Source organism: Camelus dromedarius, chromosome 16, assembly GCF_036321535.1.
Source record: "Camelus dromedarius isolate mCamDro1 chromosome 16, mCamDro1.pat, whole genome shotgun sequence".
Classification (NCBI taxonomy): domain Eukaryota; kingdom Metazoa; phylum Chordata; class Mammalia; order Artiodactyla; family Camelidae; genus Camelus; species Camelus dromedarius.
The window spans coordinates 36,047,454-36,062,655 of NC_087451.1; the positions used below are offsets into that span (position 1 = coordinate 36,047,454).

Here is a 15,202-nt window from a genome sequence, read left to right on the forward strand (position 1 = left end):
AGGGGACAGAGGAGTGGGGAGCAGTGTATGGTAAGTCAGGTTAAAGAATTTCAGTGATTCTAAGGCAAGATCAAAGGGCTTTTGGATCAAGGGAATAAGACAATCTGATTAGTATTGACAAGGATGTGTCTGGCAGTGGTGGTGAGCATGGATTGGCCAGACAACAGACAGGAAGGGCAGCGAGGATGATACTGCATAACCTAGGGGATCAAAGCAAAGGGAACAGAGTCAAGAGATACTCAGGGGTCTGAATCCACAAGAATCCGAAATCCATCAGGGAGGGAGAGGACCAGGGAGAGGGAGGTGAGTAGCAGAGGGATGGGGAAGAGGCGAGATGAGTCTGAGGGAAGAACGGGTTCAGCTGCCATCAAGTCGATAGGTCGGATGGCAAAAAGTTGGTGGTTTTCTTTCCTGGTTAAACAAGGGGTTGGAGGGTAAAGGAGACAGGATTAGAGAGTCAAAGAGAATGGAAAGCATTTGAAACAGTCACCGTAGGGAAGCTGAAAAATATGCTATGGGGGGCTGCATTCAGGGTCCATCCTTAGGAACATTCCCTCAAGAATCTAAATGAGCACGAATATTTTGAAGACGTGTTCCAGGTGCTCCCATTAAGTCTCCCCACTTCCCTCTAATGACCCGTTCCTCTAATTTTTGATGAAACCCACCAAAGAAAACAAATGCTTTCTGATTTAAGAATTTTAACAAGGTAACTCATTCCATTCTTGGTTTCCAGATTGACCACTAAATGGTCTTTATGACAAAAGCGGTGAATACTTGTTCCGAAAACATTTGCTGGAGTGCACCCTCCTCCTCCCTGCCCTCAAATGAGCTCCTGACATCAGCAAGGACACAGGAGCGCACAGCGGTGCGACTGACCGCGTCCCTGTGTGCGACTCTGAAATTCAGTCAGGGGACAAACCCCAGTGAGGTCATGTCTCGTTTGGGATTAGATGGCTAGCTCCGATTCTGTGATCATATTAAGAAAAATGCACATAAAACGCCTAGGAATTTTCCCTTGGTTTGATTCAGAAATTAAACTTGCACATGTCATGTCTCCAAAATGAGCATTCCACCATGTCAGAGGCTTTCTTTTGATAGTAAGAGGATGTAAAAGAAAGTAAGGTACATGCTCCCTTCCTCAGCTGGCTAGGTCATGCACCTCTCTGCAGCTCTGGAGTTACATGTTTTAAATATAGATTTGTCTACACTCTAAAAAAGTAAAGTTTATATCCAAAGACCTTAACCAAGTTACTAGCTATAACCTGATCAACCTTATAGAAGCCACTGAGAATGCTGAGGTCAAAACGTATTCCTGTTTGCCTAATACCAAGTCATCCTCATTCTGAGGGGCTCAGTTTTCAGTAGAGCAGAAGGTGTACATCAACTGACTTATGAAGACAACTGTCTTCATTGTCCATCTGATGAAATGTACATAGTGTCATCAGCAGCGCTTACCTGATACCCAACACGATCTGAAAAACTAGCATGTTACCAGCAATTTCCAAATCTTTGCTCCAAATGCTCTGTGTTGTCACATCAAAAAAATCAAAAGGATCGCTCATTTGGAAATGTGAGCATCCGTTTTAATACAATAATCGTAGCCATTACCCCGGTAACAGTTTTACATTTTATCTGATCTGTTTTAATTCTTAAGCAAACCCGTAAGATAGTTACTAATGTCACTAGCAATTTTTAAGTAAGCATTAAATACACTGCTAGAGTCTCCCATATCTAATTGTGAATGAAAATTATGAGCAGGATTAGAACTGAAACCTAAAATCAAAGACAACATACTCCTCGTAATAAAGGCACAACAGATGTTCTCAAAGACAGACAGCCAATTTGAACTCGTCACAGGTGAAGTCATTTCACAAAGAAAACAAATGCCCAAACCAGACTGTGTGCAGGAGACTCACAAGCAATGAGACCTTTGCTGCAATGACCCAGAAAGAGGACTGAGTAATACAAATGCCAAATTATCACAGATTGGAACCAGGTCAAAGAAATCTCGATCCAAGTTTGAACCGGTTCTAACCATTTGTCTGGCTTCAAAATTATTGGCTCTACGCTGAATGTCCAGTGGCCCCAAGTGATCTTTTAAATTCGGGCAGGGCCCATCTTGCCATTTAAAGGTTTCTATATGGAAATTGTAATAAGTATTGTAGAAATAAAGACCACCCAAATGAGAATAAGCAGGGGCTATCATTCAGAGTCTGCTGTAGCAAGGGAGTCAGCCACCATCACTTGTGTTTGGCAGAGACTCAAAGGGAGGCAGCAGAGTGGGAAAGCATTACAGTTTAAAAAAAAAAAAAAAAAAAAGAAGGCTTCAGGTATGGTGTGATCCAAGGCTGTTGGCATGAGAAGCTGGAACCAGGTTAATTAGAAGTAGGGCATCCACTATGATTGGGAAGTACATTTTGCTTTATCTGGTTGGTTCTAAGTTAGAAGTGGGGAAAAAAAATTAGGGAAATTTAAAGTCAAACACCAGTTCTTTACCATTTTAGGCCAATGGCTACAAAATGTGTCTTCCAGGGTTATTTGCTATAGAATTTGTGAGTCAGAGTTCTACTGTCATACATGATCTTGGCCACTGTATATTCAGCCTTTCAAAATAAACAGTACAATATGGTGGTAAATAAAATATGGGACAGCCACTTTACATAAATATACTTCTTAAAAGTATAGCCTCCACAGAATACTTTAAAAATTGAATCATTTGTGAATAACATTCCCCACATAAGTTATTCAAACTTCCCTATTATATGAGTAAAACAATGCACTTAATCACTTTTTTCAAGGAAGCTTGGCTTTCTTAGAAATTGAATTATCTATTAACCAATATATTAAAGTTGGATTGATTCAACTGTAATTGAATCTGATTTTAATGAAAACTATTGTAACACATAGTCAAAGATAACAGTTTTCTGTGGAGAAATTGCATGGCCCTGCAGCACAGGCCGAACAACAGTTCCTGCCCTCTCTCAGGACGGGTAAACTATAACCAAGCTGGATGCATCATGTTCTTGGAAACACGACGTTTTGCCCACTTTGCATTTACTTTCAAATCTGACTCTTTTTTTTTATTCATCAATTAAAGTTTTATTAATTTTCTACCTCACATCCATGTTCTACATACTTTTTTTTCTCACAATTCTCCCAAGCAAGCAGAGGGAATTTCATTTCTGCACACTCCTAGTCATTCTCTCACATATACGCATTTTATAGAGTAGCAATTATAGCATATAAACAAATCTGTACCCTGCTTTTTCACCTAACATTTTAAAGAAATGTTTTTTTGATATTGCTAATTCTAGTTCTCATAATTACTATTTTTTAACATTTTTTATTGAGTTATAGTCATAAAGTCAGTATGGATGGGTGTGGATGATTTAAATATTCTGCCAGCCCATTCTTTCTATCTAGATGGTGTCTGTGTACACAATACACACTTTCACTAATTGTTAGCAGCTCAAGTTCTTTCAACTTCTGCAACTATCTCGAATTCACAATTGCAACACAGACTCATCAACAGTGCCCTCAGCGAGCGGTTGTTTTCTTTCCTAGAAAGATTCATCTGATGTTCCTACCTTTCCACCCTCCTTGAAATACCGCTTCAATATATTGCTAACGCTGCCATGAAAATAAGGACCAAAGGGCAGCCTTGGCCACCATGGTTGAGTCAGTTATTCCCTGCAGACACTCCTTGAAGGTTACTTTTATTTTCACTTTGATTTGTTCCAAAGCCTTAAGTAAATGCAAATGTTACTACTGTTATTTCTCTTTAGGCTAGGCAGTCTGGAAAATACAGAGTAAGCCTCAGAACACATGGCTGTCCTGGGCTCAGGAGAAGTTATGGAAGAAAATGTGAGTCATGAGATAATTGCGTCAGTCCCAAATCCCTATTTTCCCCATGTTTATCGGATAACTACTTCTGAGACCACTTCGTGTCTTTCACCTTTCCTCTACCCACAGTTAATTGTTCCTTTTATTTGCCCTTTCTTTAAAAAAATTGGCCTTTCCTTTCCTCTTTGTGAAATGTGTTCACCCGTTTTGTTTATTGACAGCATTAAGGTTACCTGCTTACTGACTACTAATAGTCATGGAAAATTATGGAAGAACAGCCAGGCCATGCCTCTTCAAAGGGATGCAAGATTCAAAACTGTAAGTAAAAAAACAAATGCTTCCATCTAGTATTATCTTAGCATGTCGTAACGGCCAACATAGACTAAAAGCACAATAGGAAGAGTTAATGAAAAGAAAGTAAAGCCACCCTTCATTTCACTGTATTTCTCTACCCTTTTCTGAGGAAAGTATGGAGGTCTTCGTTTCTTTGCCATCATCATCTGTTATGGGTTGAATTGTGTCCTCCTCAAAAGATATTTTGAAGTCCTAACCTCTGGTCCGTTTAACTGTGACCTCATTTGGAAATAGGCTCTTTGCAGATGTAATCAAGTTAAGATGAGGTCATTAGGGTAGACCCTAATCCAGTAAGACTGGTGCCCTTAAGAGAAGAAGGAACAGACACACAGAGAAGCAGCCACGGGAAGATGGAGGTGTCACCTATACATATACCGGGAAGCTGAAAGATCTCTGCTTAACCCTATTCCTAGTCTTGTTCCAAAACCCCTGATGTTTGTCACAGGTATATTTCAGTTACACCTCAAAGGAAATGTGACCGTCACCTGCCCTGAACCAGTTCCAGCCTAATGGCAAGAGCAGTTCCTGTGCAGAAGAAACCTAGAAGTATCTGCAAGTTGCCTTTGCTTTAGCATCGTGCTAAGCTCTCTGCTCAAAGAGGGTACCTGTACCTTGCTAGGCACAGTCAGTGCCGCATGCAGGGGAGCTGGAGGAACTGCACATGTGCCGGCTGTTCCTGGAAATCTCTGCCCTTTTCCCAGTTTCTGATGGTGCTCCTTCCTCTTACTCCTTAAAAGTTCCCCTGCTTTCCTCCTTTTGGGCAGAAGGGCTGTCTTTAGAGCACGAGCGCTCCCTTCTCCATTCCTTGATCAGTGAATAAAGTTTCTGTTCTGCTTTGCTGAACCTGGTCTCCTTCAATTGGCACTAGTGGCTCCCAGCAAGGGAAGGACCCAGTTGGGGTCCACCGATCTGAGAGGGCTGGTAACAGAGGCAGAGGTGGGAGTCGTGCTGCCACAGATCAAGGAATCCCCAAGGCTCCTAGAAGTTGGAAGAGGCCAGGGAGGAACCTCCCCTAGAGCTTTGGAGGGAGGGTAGCCTTGATTTCAGACTTCCAGCCGCTGCCTCTGGAACTAAGAGAGAATACATTTCTGTCGTTTGAAGCCACCTGGTTATCGTTGCCTCGGGAAACTGCTAGACATCCATCCTTGCATTTCAAAGGTTTTTTTTACATCTTTTAGAATTTTCTTCCATTTATGTCTTCCTCTCTAAGGACTCTTCTACTATGCCCCCACCTTTGCAGATGGATAGACAAGTAAGTTCAATTATTTCCAACTATAAAACCAGGTGCCTGACATATGTTAGGTTCTGAGTTTGATTTGCAGAAATGCCATTCTCGATATTAAACTTACCCTTAGGTTGTGACATATCACATGACTGAGAGGTGATGAAAATTTTTAAAAGCTGCTCTTCAACTTTACATAGTATCTACAGATCACCAGACATCTATGTTCTGGGGGTAAACCTGCTTGTTTAGTTTATTGCATAATTCTGAATACACAGGCTAGAGGGAACAGACACATATTTGGAAGATATTGTTGAAGATATTTTGATCCCATATGGGAACTGAGACTCACAAAACAATGAAATCCAAATTGAAAAAACAAATTAAGAGCCCACTATGGTTCACCCTGATGTGATTTCAAATAGATATTTTAGAATTCTTTTATTTATGGTGCAGACCACGTTTTAGACCTTTTAGTATTGTCTAACACCTGATTTCCCAGCCTATAAACGCTTAAACAGGATAAGTAACCACCCCTCCCACTTGGCCTAAATTAAACACCTCCCTGCTCCTACCACCCCAGCCACACACACAGGCCATCACCGTACTTGACCTACTAATGTTATTCACTGTGTAGACCATTCACCTGAGTTTCAAATTAAGTGTAAACAAGATAGTCTGGGACCTGGGACTTGGGACCCTTTACTGTCCAGGAGTGTTTGCTCCTGGGCAGACGTCTCCTCCAGCAAGAAATACAAAGAAACTATAAGGAATGAAAAGTAACTGCACGCATGCGCAGTTGGGGCATATTATGACCAACACGATACAAAAAGTCCAAAACCCAACTTCCGCTTCTGAGGTGCCGGGAGCAAAAGCAGCAGGCGGCGCCTGATCCCTGCACACAGCTCGACCCACCCAGCCTGGCCCACCGAGCAGCCGCACCCCTCACTCACTTAAGGGACCAGCTCACCCCACCTTGCAGACAGAAACGGGAACAGGCTACTCGTTTTTGCTCCCTCGTGCTGCGGCACGGGTCCCAGTAAAGCCTTGCCTGAATTTCTTGTCTGGCTTTTTATCCATTTCTATTGATTAACGAGTCCAAAGAAGGCACAGGTGAAAATCAAGCCTCCTAAAGCCCGGCCTGGAGAATCACAGGAAAGTAAAGACCAACGTGGGGCGACAGCAAAGAACCAGATATGCAGCCAGTAGAACAGAGGAAAGCAGAAGGAGTGCGCGCGCGCGTGTGTGCGCGTGCGTGTGTGTGTGTGTGTGTGTGTGTGTGTGCGCGCGTGTGTAGTGCCAGACCAGGGAGGGACTGAGGGAAAGAAGGGCCCAAAATAAATCCTGTCTATTTTTAACTTGTTTGCAACGTACCCTATCCAGGGGCCAATCCTCTTGTATATCATTCCTAAGCCTAATTCTTGATTTTTTGCCCCAAAGAAATAAACGCCATTGCTTAGGCCTCTCCCCTTTTTCTGTGTTCAAGGTTGCAAATGTAGGATGTATAAGACCGGACGCTCGTCCTTGCGGAATTAGTAGGCTTTTTAGAAGACGATCTGTAACAAGCAGGAAATGATCATTTCAGCTGTATTTTTATTTAAGTTTTATTTGGACTCACGGTCAGATGAGTTGGAAATGGTCATGGATGAAGGTGGATGAGCAGAAACGGCAACAAAGTCTGGATGAATTCACAGCAGGGTGTGCTCTTTGTCGGCTTATTTCGTCTGGAAAAGGGGGGCGGAGCAGGTGGATTTGGGTAAGACTGTAAGAGAGCTGCTTAGATGGTGAGTGACGTGGGAGACGGCTTGTTTTCTCCAGATGGGAGGAGAGGGCACAGCCTTCTGGTGAAGTGGGAAAGAGACGGGGGGACAGAAAAGGCCAAAACACGAAGCCGGGCTGCAAATGGCAAAACTTCTACCTGCCTGGCTAGGGACTTTGGAGTCTTTTTTCAGGAGCCAGGTATCTCCTGAAGAATATTTCTGAACAAGGCTTTGGTGATATTTCTGGCCATTGAGGCAAACAAAATGGATGTCACTTCCATCTTTTCAGAATTCTCTGTTTGACATATTTAGCAAAATTCTACAGTACTTTACGCATTCCTGGTTACTTTGATAGATCAGATTGTTGAAGAGAGACTACAGAATTCGAGCCTTCCGAAATGGCAGCTGTGAGCTTTTAAGTGTCTGTAACATATGAATGTGCTAAATGTAGCCAATGAATTCAACTCAGTCTGTAAGGAGGACTGTGTGCCTGAGCTAGGTCCATAATTCAGCCTAGAAAAGTACCTGGGAAATAGACCCTAAGTGTTTCCACTGACCTCAATCACCCAGATAACATGTCAATTTTATCCAGCCAAAGTATAACAAAGATGATCTGTTTTCTACTAGCTAAAAGGTTTGTGAGAAGGCACACAGTGTTTTGGGGTAGACTTTCCATCTTATCTTAGGGCTTTCAAGCCTGTAGAATTTTCTTCCAAGGGAAAAACAAAAAGCCCGGAACAATTACCCCATTCAATTATAAAATCACTGCAACCAGCCCTTCTACTGCTGACCCTCTGGATAGAAGCAGAAACAGCAGGTTCTGCCTGGATCGAGTTGCCCTGTTTCACCAGCACAAATTCTTTGGCAGGAAGATAAGTAAGTGATTAAATCTGAGGTGGAGACTTAAAAAAAGAAATGCTTGAGCAAATAATTGAACAGCTTTCTGGTCATGCAGAGAGACAGCTGAGGCCGGACAGAAGTGGACACCACCAGTTCCCTGGTCAGATCTCTGCTTAAAAGTCCCAGCGCAGCAGAACGAGACCGAGGGGGAAGGAAGCAGTTGCTGCCAGGATGTGCAGTGTCAGCACCTCATACTCCGCCCTCACCTTGACTGTGATGTGACTAGAGATTCTCAACAGAGTTAGAGCTGTGTGTTCTCTGTAAATACTGCAGTAACTAGCTTTTAATTTTGTTTAATCTACTTATAGATTTGGTAAACAGAGATATGAAAACCTTTTGGGAAAAAATGTTACATGCAGTGGTAAGTCTAGTTTATAGCTAAATATTTCCCCTTCTTCTAGTTAAGTTTGTTTATTAGCATGCCGTCTGGTTACAGAGTACCACAATGCTGGGAACTGCAGATTTACACTTTAGTAGCACAAGTTTGTTGTTTGTTTTTATGGTTTTTCTCACTGTCTCCCCCGAGTTAAGAATCCTGCTTTTGGGAACTACTGGAACAAATAAACAAAAAACATGGCTTTGGGCGGTTGCTTCTCTTTAAACTTCAGGAATCTGGGCGCTCTGAGAGTTAAATGAAAGCAGGTGTATTTCAGCTCTCATTCCTGGTAGTTAAAATTAGTGTACAAATTACGCAAGGCTCTTAATTCGATCTAAAAACAAAGACTTACGTAGCCAACTGATGTGTCTTAAATCCCCTAATTCCTGTTAAAGAACACCTCCCACCCCACACCATCCCCCCAAAAGCCAAATAAAGGAAGATAAGATGACCCCAAGCTTACAGCCTGGTGCCTGGCATACGGCAGGTCTTAACAAACGTTCTCTAGTTTTTAAGTCCACGAAGAGGACAAACAGGAATCAAAAGCAGAAATTGACTTGATTTGCCTGTTCACCCCTCTAACTCCATACAGCTACATGAGACCAACTTTCACCTGTTTTGGTGGACACAAGCCTAAAAATTTTCTTAATTGAGTTTTTAAATTGAATGTATAGATTTTCTCTTATACTAAGAACTTTTAAATGACAGAGCCATATTCACATATAGACATTTTAAGCAATTTCGACCAGGGAACTAAAATTGGCCACCGGGTGAAGCTATGATGACACAACTGTCAGAATCACATGAACAAAAACAAGAAAGATGCTGGTGACGAAGACAGAGGTCATGCCCCCTCCCTGAGTTTTTACTAAAGTTGCTAGCTAGGAAAAAATAAAAAACAAACAAAATAACACTTGGCTTCATTTGATTTCTTTTAAATGGCAGCCACTAACTACTTGGAGTACAGCCAAAGAGGACCATCCAGTTCATCCGTAAGTTAGAAACAGTCCTCTCCTCCAGGTTTAGAAATAATACTGCATCCACGAAGGGCAGTCATTTCACCTCTGTTCTCTAGAGGACCAAAGTCACTGAATTCAGAGTTGGAATTAACGCTTGCCGTAATATTTGATCCCCTAGGAATGTCAACATTTCTAAGTGCCTGTCTGCACATCCATTGCCCCCATCCTCATAAGAGCTCTGCGCCATGGGGATCACTGACCCAGTAATAGAGAAAGCAGAAGTTCTTTAGCAGTGAAGTGCCTTGGCCTATAAATTCCCCCGGCTTCCAAACTTTTAAGTGTATCAGAACCACGTGGAGGGTTTGTTAGACACGCTGGACTCCATCCCCAGGGTGGCTGCTTCAGTTGGTCCGAGGTGGAGCCTGAGAATTTGCATTCTGTACAAGCTCCCAGGTGATTCTGGTGCTGCCAGCGGTGGCCCACACTTTGAGAACCTCTCGCCGAAATTACAAGGCACAAGGGAAAGAGGCCAGATGAAAAATCCAGATCCGTCTGCTTCTACGATGCAGACAGAAGGCACGCTGAGAAGGTACTTGTTATCCTCTTAAGATTTCCCCGCTGCAGAGATGGAAGAGGAAAGGAGGCTCTGTGGAGTTGCATGTTATGTGAAAGAGGAATGGATCTGAGCTGAAACCCTGGAGTCTGAGTTCCCTGGTCCGCCAGGAACCAGCACAGCACGTAACTGACCAGGTCCTTCGTGTTTCCATCACTGTAGTAAGAGTTCTACTACTGTTACTTCCAGTACTCTCAGAGGTGTTTTGTTTTTTTGTTTTTTGAAGATAAAATGTGATCATTGCTGTAAAAGAATTTTCTAAGCTTTGAAGTGCTACCACAAAGGATGTTAGTTATTTTCAATAGGAATCAAATCAAAAAAAAGAGTAAAGACAAAACAAGAAAGACAGAAGCATGTGAGTGAATGATGTGGTCTTCAGTTTAAAAGCTGAGACTACGTAAAAGGAAATGCCAAGCACAACAGAGAAGTTTATTAGAACCTTCATGAGTTCGGGCAGCTTTAAGATGAATGCACTGACAGTCGAAGGTAGGGCAACTGCCAAATTTTTCCCAATTTTTTTTTCAACTTAAAAAAATAAACATCCTATTTCTTCAAAAGACAATCATCTTATGATGAACCCTGGGAAATGATTAATAAACAATTCTGATATAATTATTTTTTGAATAGTAAAAATGTACCTGAACAGCTTTTTTTGGAAGTACAGTTTTTTTTCTTTAAGAGAATACTGAAAATATTTTACTATTAAAAATACAGTTTTATTGTGCTGATCACTGGCTTTGTCTGATGCTCTTCCTGAAAATAAAAGTTTTAATTCATTTCTAATAAATGGCTGAACCAATGAAATACAGGATTTGCTGTGCCTTAAATGGCTAACTCTGGTGACTTTATATCACTGTTACTCTTAATTAATTAATTTTAATGCAAGAGTGAAAACTAAGACAGCTTCTGCTTTCTCCACGAAAACTCTCATTGTAAGTATGTGAACATTCAGAGCAGTAACTTCTAATAAATGAAGTCAATATTCACTGGCACAAAGAAAGGGGTCTATTTTATATTGGATTAATTAAAGAGAGACTTCATACTCTAAACTGAGAAATCTCTCAAGGCCCACTGGGCTCTACTTTTATCTGTATTTTATCCCTCAAACAAATGGCTTGTTTGGTATTAGTTTAATATTTGGTACAAAAGCTGCCAGACTTCCATATGTCATTAGGACCACAGACCGCAATTGTGCTTTTCCCCATCGATGAAATATTACTTTCCTTAGACTGGATATTATACCTGCTCAATGAAATGAAATCCTTTTTGATTTATGGTGTTAAAAATTCTGTTTGTGTTTATTAACTTTTGATGAAAACGACAGTTTTTTTTGTGCTCAGGCAGCTGGGGTTCTACCCACTAATAGAGTACAGGTATTTTCTTTTCTGTTTCTGATTTGCTTGTTTTTATTCTTTAAATGCCTTTGATAGAGAAAAGTACAATTTAACGCTTGGTGTACAAAACAGAGTACTTCAAAGAAACCAATAATCAGGGTTCAGGGGATAGGGGTTGATTCTATCTTATCGATCCAATGCCGGAACATTTGTCAGGCTCTCACGTGGAGTTGTGTGCAAAGGTTTCTTGAATGTGAGATGTGTAATCCAAATTATGTGTTAGTATCATTTAGCTTTTCTCATCATCACCCAGATATGAATTTAGGGAGGAACTGAGGTTCTTTAGAGGGCACAGATTAGTGGTTTAGGACACATGCTATATAGAGAAAGGCCGCCTGGCCCCAAATCAGCTACGCCATTTACGAGCTGTGTGACCTTGGGAACATTTCATGGCCTCTCTGTGCCCCTGTCTCCTTATCGGTAAAAATGAAGTTCCTCATAAGGATGGAAGGATTAATACTTGGTAAAGCACTTAAAATGATGTACAGCATGTAATTAGCACCCTCTGTCTGTTAAATAAAAATCAAGGAGTAAATTGAAACTATTATTTCTGCTGTGAAATGACACAGGCTCCTCTGATGTTGGCGGGTATGACAGAAGTTCTTCCAGGTAGCCTTGTATCAGGCATGGACGATGCAGCAGAAATATCTTCTTTTCATGACTTTGGTGAACAGAACATTTGGGGCTGTGGACACAAAGCCTTCAAAGAACGGATGAGGCCACCCATCACTGTGACACTACCTTGGTGTTAAGGGAAAACATGGAGTCTTTGAAATATACCAAGTCTGCCCTACGAGACAGCATCCCAGGAAGAGAAGTCGAGGCAGAAGATTAAGGTGAAAGAGGCAGTCAAGCATAGTCTAATAAAGAGGTGGCAGAGAAAAATCTGGAAGAGACGGTGATGATAAACAGGTTGTTTTCACAGTACAGTTCTGGCACGGGATCTTGAGGCCCCTTCCTATCTTCAATATTTTTTTCCTTTATTATTAACGGTCAAGGGATTTTGTGACTTGTCAATAAACTTCTTGGTGTATATCTGGTTTTTTTTTTTTTTCCCCTCAAGTTATAAGAGAGGTAAATTATACTCAAGCAAGATAAACATCGTCTCTGTGGAAACACGGTTGGTGACTTAAATAAGCAGGCATAATTCCGTGGACGGAAAGCCCTGGGTTAGTGTAGCGATCCGGTTGCTATCCATTCAGCACCACCACTCTCCCAAGTGAAATAAAAAAGACGAGGGAATCTCAGGGAATACGAAGTCATTAAAATACCCAGAACAAATTTACGTTGTAGTTTTCATCTTTTTTAAAATGGAGGTAATCTGATGTCAAGTAGCCAAAAATGAGACTCTGAGAAATCATTAAAAATGTCCCACTTCCAAAGCTTGCTCCTGGCTATTTTTCTCGCTTTGTGCGTGTGTTCTATTATACAAGGAGTTCTATTACAACACATATCAGAGTGAATTAAGACTCTCTCCCACCATACGGTTAGCTATTTGAAGGTAGGAATTATGTTTCAATCACTTGTTTTATATCCTGAATGGCAGGTGTCAGAGGTGCTAGTTTGGATTGTATTCATTTAGCTAAACTGGGGCTACATGTTCCAGAATTCCATGTCCTTCACGGTTCCCGGATAGCCTGGGCTGTGGGAGGCATTTGGCATGACATTCGTCAGGCAAAGGAAAGCAACAGCCACATCCTCTTTGCATCAGACGGTCAGCGGAGGGCATGAGGCACTGTGGAAAATCACAGAGGTTGCCACCGATCTGCTGGCTCGTGTTTTTGGCACAGGGCAGCAGGTAAGCCCATGGTTCCCGCTGGGTCTCCTCCTTCAACTTCTGTGACTCCTGGGTTACATGGGGGAGGGCACCAGCTTCCCCTGCCGGACACCCCATTATCTCATTGTAGGCGCAAAGGCCGTGAGAGGCCGACGTGGGCTCCACTTGGTCCCGGTGGCTTCCAGCTCATCTTCGCTGGTTCTCATTTGTGATCCGCCTCTCACTTCATATCCAGCCATCCTGCCAGCTGACTGCCTTGCAGCTTCAGGGTCCAGCACCAGATTGCGACCCATGAAGTAAGGTCAAATCTTATGATAAGTCATGTATATATACAGACATACACCTGATGGGCTTGGTTATCAGGGTTTGGTTAGAAAAGCAGAACCAGAGGAATGAATAGATATGTATTTATGTTGACACTGACATCTATACACACACGCACTTCATATATACACCATTATTAGGTGTTTGCTGAAGGAATGTATAAATGAATGACGGGAATGTTTTTATTTTATAGGTGAGGAAACTGACAATAGAGAACTACTTACTGTCAAATTTATTTTCTAGTTTTTATAAATATATAGATATAATAAATAAATATATAGATAAAATAAATATTTAGATAAAATAAATAAATTTAAAAAATAAATGCATCATAAGAGTGAGCCTGAAGACTTCTGACTTGGAGCCCAACGTTCTTTCTACCGCCATGATGCCCCTTTTAGTCTATCTGCTCGTCCCTCGGTGTCCAGAGGAACTGAGTCTTTGCAGGTGAATTCCTAAAGCCATCTCAAAGAGTCCTCCATAAAACAGAAAAACATCACTAATTAGTTTCTCCTATCTCTCCTCTGTTCTCTCTATTTTCTATTAAATCATCCTCCTTTCCCAGAATTGGTTGCAGAATGGGGAACTAGTTCAGTCTCAGAACGACGGTTGTAAGTGATATGGGAAAGAAGGGTAAACCCTACAAATATCCTTCACATGGAAGCTACTATCTGGTCATCCCACTTCTTTATTCCATGCATTACCCCTTGCCTCCATCCTCACACCAAGAACCCTGCACTCCAGCCACACAGAACTTCTCATTTCCCCAGATATGTTAGGTTCTTTGTAGATCAGGCAGACATCTCTTTTTGCTTTAAGTCGAAACACAAGTATTACTCCCAATGTAAAGCCTCCTTCAATTTCCCAGCAAAGTGGGTTTTCCTGCCCACGTCCTCCTTTGCTAGGCTTTGTCCTTTCCGATGTCAAGGAGCTGATGGATTTATCTTTATATAGCCTGGTGCTTAAATGCAATGAGTCTTGTTTGCCTACTTAGAAGAACAGAGGTGCCCTTTGTTCAATCCATGGAAAAGTGTAAAAGTTAACATTCAGTCTCCTAAGTGGCAAGGTGGTCACTGAATGCTGCTAGTTTGATGCCTAAAACAACCAGGTCGACAATACGGTTACCATGGTATTACTTAGTGCATAATGAGTACAGTCAGTTTTTTCCCCCACACAAAAAGAAGCATGGTGACCCTGGATAGCAAAGGTCTGAGGACACAGTTGTGGATTTCACCTGCTCACTTCCCGGCTCCGCTTCCTCCGTGCTCCCGTGCTTCTGTCACACAAGCTGCTCCAACAGACTACAACCAAAGTCCACGCACGCCTGGAGAAACAGGGTCCACTCTTCACGCCAGCTACGAACAGAAATGAGCTGACACCAGTGTCCGGGAAAAGCACCCCCCAAATCTGCCTATAGCAACGTGAGGCACAGACATGGTCCTGATCCCCACTGTGAGCGTGAAAGCAAAGTATATTTCGCCCCTGTTTGGTTTTCTTTGGGTGTGCTTGTTTATGATTTTTGCTCCGTTCCGTTTTGTTTCTCTGAATGTTTCTTTAGCTTTTAAACTCCTGGTGTGAATGGTGTAATCTTATCTCCAGCTCCATACTGTTTTCCAGTACAGTTAAATAAAAATTTAGTCATAAGGAAATGAAACCACCTTCTATTCCCACAAGGCCTAA

The 15,202-nt window shown here is 41.9% G+C and overlaps 1 protein-coding gene across 10 annotated transcripts in view; it reads right to left on the reverse strand.

Moving 5' to 3' along the window:
* KCNJ16 (potassium inwardly rectifying channel subfamily J member 16) overlaps window positions 1-15,202 on the reverse strand; it is a 137,076-nt gene that overhangs the window by 31,974 nt on the left and 89,900 nt on the right. For 3 of the 10 annotated variants that reach the window (XM_064495607.1, XM_064495603.1, XM_064495599.1), the window contains exon 2: window positions 14,757-14,877. The exons of the other annotated variants lie outside the window; for them this stretch is intronic. The gene's annotated coding sequence lies outside the window, so the exon portion shown is untranslated. The remainder of the gene's footprint in view (window positions 1-14,756; window positions 14,878-15,202) is intronic. 10 annotated transcript variants of the gene reach the window in all.